Consider the following 3,600-nt stretch of genomic DNA (forward strand, 5'->3'; position numbering starts at 1 on the left):
AACGAAAGGAGGCGGACATTCAAGAACTTATACAAATGCGTAACAACAACAACCGAATTATATGTTAATACCTTCAGCTGCTGACGGGCGTTGATATATATCAACGGGGACAGGTGAAAATGTGTGCCCCGACCCGAACTCGAACCCTGGATCTCCTGCTTACATGGCAGACGCTCTATCCATCCGAGCCACCGAGGGCACAGGGGATAGAGCGACTGCAGGGACTGTCTCGCTCACGCCTCCCGCGAGACCCACATTCTCACCTTACATGTCCACACACACATTCGTAGTGTTCCTACCCAACACACATGTCCGAAAGAACAGACACCAAAATCCATATAAGTATATAGTTCTGGCAATACCGGCCATGACCTTCCTCTTCTGTGCGGATGCATACATACTACCCTAACTCTTACGAGAATGGTAAGAATGTTCTCCACGAGTAATGGGTGTGTTGGGTAGGGACACTACGAATGTAGTGTGTGGACATATAAGGTGAGAACGTGGGTCTCGCGGGAGGCGTGCGTGAGATAGTCCCTGCAGTCGCACTATCCTTCTTTCCCTTGGTGGCTCAGATGGATAGAGCGTCTGCCATGTAAGCAGGAGATCCCGGGTTCGAGTCCCGGTCGGGGCACACATTTTCACCTGTCCCCGTTGATATATATCAACGCCTGTCATCAGCTGAAGGTTTTAATACACAATTCTAATTTCGTTCTAGACGGCTGCAGGTCATCAATGGTGACCGTTCTTTCGAACATGTCCGAAGGAACAGACACAAAAATCCATATAGGTATACGAAATCTTGACGTCTGCCAGTGTTACGATTCGACCCGAAAACCTGAAGAATGGCCGCTAATGGTATCTCTGTACAGTTCAAATGCAAGCTCCGTGAAATGTAATTGAGAAATTACAGATCCTTTCGCAATGTTTCATCACGCTGACTCTGTCTCTTTATCTTACGACGAGAGGTAGATGTTTTTCAGATGACTATGATGTAGCAAATTTTGCTATCGGTTCAGGAACGACTGACCCGGATCTTACTGACAGTACAGGAGACATTACTCTAGTGTGATAACGTGGCAGCATCCTGGAGCAGTGGATTACAGTCGATGCAGGAGGAACCTATAACGTATGGTTTCCAAGTACGGTAGACGGGTGACGCTCTCGGTGACAGCAAGGCAGGAACTGCCAGTCGACATGACTCAGCAAGAGCTCCAGATGAAAAGCAGAGAATGCTCACTGATGAGTCCCTGCTCCAAGTTGCACTCTCGTTTGCTTCAGCTGTAGTAGACCACGATGTATGCCGAATATGAGGTGGAGCTTTTACCTTCGGAAGTGCTAATACTGATTCAGACAACTTGGTCACTATGGCAGCAACGAAGGTGTCCACCTGCTGTTCTTGTGATTTCCTCCCTCTCTACTGATCTACTGTGCAGGGGTTGGAAAATACACTGAAGCGCCAAAGAAACCGGTATAGGCAAGCGTATTCAAATAAAGAGATATGTAAAACGCCAGAATACGGCGCTGCTGTCGGGAACGCCTAAGAAAGACAACAAGTGTTTTGCGCAAATGTTAGAACGGTTATTGCTACTACGATGGCAGATTATCAAGATTTAATTGTGTTTCAGCATGGTGTTATAGTCGGCGCACGAGCGATGGGACACAGCACCTCCGAGGTAGGGACGAAGTGGGCATTTTCCCGTACTACCACTTCACGAATGTACCATGACTATCAAGAACGGCAAAACATGAAATCTCCGAGATAACTTCAACGCGACAGAAGTGCGACCCTTGCGCAAATTGCTGCAGATTTCCATGCTGGGTCATTAACACGTTTCAGTGTGCGAACCATTCAACGAGACATAGTCGATAGGGGCTTTCGAAGCCGAAGGCCCACTCGTTTACCCTTGATGACGGTACCACACAAAGCTTTATTCGTCACCTGGACCCAACACCCACATTGGACTGTTAACGACTGGAAACATGTCGCCTGGTCGGACGAGTCTCGTTTCAAATTATATCGAGCGGACGGACTTCTACCGATATGGAGACAACCTCATGAATCCATGGAGCCTGCATGTCAGCAGGGAACTGTACAAGTTGGTGGAGGCTCTGTAATGGTGTTGGGCGTGTGCAGTTAGAGTGATATGGGACCCCTGATACGTCTACATACGACCCTGACAGGTGACATGTACGTGAGCATCCTGTCTGATCACCTGCTTCCATCCATGTCCATTGTGCATTCCGACGGACTTGAGCAATTCCAGCAAGACAATGCAACACCGTACACATCCATAACTCAGTATTAAGAAAACAGTCTTAATACTGAGTTAATTTATAGCAATCGCTGTTTCTCCACAACCGTGTTGTCCAAACATCCATAATTGCTACAGAGTGGCTCCAGGAACACTCTTCTGAGTATAAACACTTTCTCTGGCCACCAAACTCCCCACACATGAACACTATTGAGCACATCTGGGATGTCTTGTAACGTGTTGAGAAGAGATCTCCACCCTCTCGTACTCTTACTGGTTTATGGACAGCCCTGCAGGATTCATGGGGTCGATTGCCTCCAGCACTATCTCAGACATCACTCGAGTCCATGTCACGTTGTGTTGCGGCATTTCCGAGAACTCGTGGGGGCCCTACACGATATTATGCAGGCGCACCATTTTGTTTCGCTCTTCAGTGTATAATGAGATGTGGGACCAAATGCGGCATGTAAAATACAAAGAATCCTATAGATTCACTTATTACTGGCAAAAAGTCGAGCTTAATAAGGAAAAAAGAAGGTGACCATTTACTGGAACTGAGCGTCAATATTTCCCCAGCGAGTAATATTAAATCATTAGAGACCTTGTGTCGGGGACGGCAGGAGATGGAATTAAAGGAGGTGTTCCAGAATTCGCCTTGACTGATTTTAGAGACAACAGAACAGTTAAATCTTGATGTTCGGTTAGGATTTGACCGAAGGTAAAACAATCCGCTAAACTCTTAATGGCTCACACGCATATGCACTATACTAGCGTCCGCCTCGATGACTGAGTTGACGCCGGCACGGTAGCTCAACGTGTTCGGTCAGAGGGATAGCTGCAATCTGTAATAAAAAAAACTGAATTAATTTATCAACGACGAACTTAAAAGGGTGTCTCGCGACGTCCGCCCCGAGCAAATGCAACGAACGAAAACGAACAAAATGAGATTTTTTTAAAAAAAAGTGGTCATCGTCACGAACTGTCGTCCTACGGGCCCGGGTTCGATTCCCGGTTGAGGCGGGGATTTTCTCCGCTCAGGGACTGGGTGTTGTGCTGCCTTCATGTCATTCCCATCCGGCGCGCAGGTCGCCCAGTGTGGCGTCGAATGTAATAAGACCTGCACCAAGGCGGCCGGACCTGCCCCGCAAGGGGCCTCCCGGCCAATGACGCCAAACGCTCATTTCCATTTAATCTAATTGTGATCTAAGCGTAGTTTTTTGACGAGTTTTACAATATAATGCCACGAAGACGTCATTCAGATGATGTTATGTAGGGCAGAAACCTTGAAAATCTTGAAGCAAGTACGCACAAAACGTCGTCTAGTTAGTGTTGAATACGACAGACA

General features: G+C 47.3%; 1 non-coding gene across 1 annotated transcript; it reads left to right on the forward strand.

Annotated features, from left to right (window-relative positions):
• The first annotated feature begins 560 nt into the window (after positions 1-560).
• On the forward strand, positions 561-634 carry Trnat-ugu. The gene has a single exon. It is a non-coding gene; the product is annotated as a tRNA-Thr (tRNA).
• Positions 635-3,600: the final 2,966 nt, after the last annotated feature.

This window comes from Schistocerca americana, chromosome 2 (genome assembly GCF_021461395.2).
Source record: "Schistocerca americana isolate TAMUIC-IGC-003095 chromosome 2, iqSchAmer2.1, whole genome shotgun sequence".
NCBI lineage: Eukaryota > Metazoa > Arthropoda > Insecta > Orthoptera > Acrididae > Schistocerca > Schistocerca americana.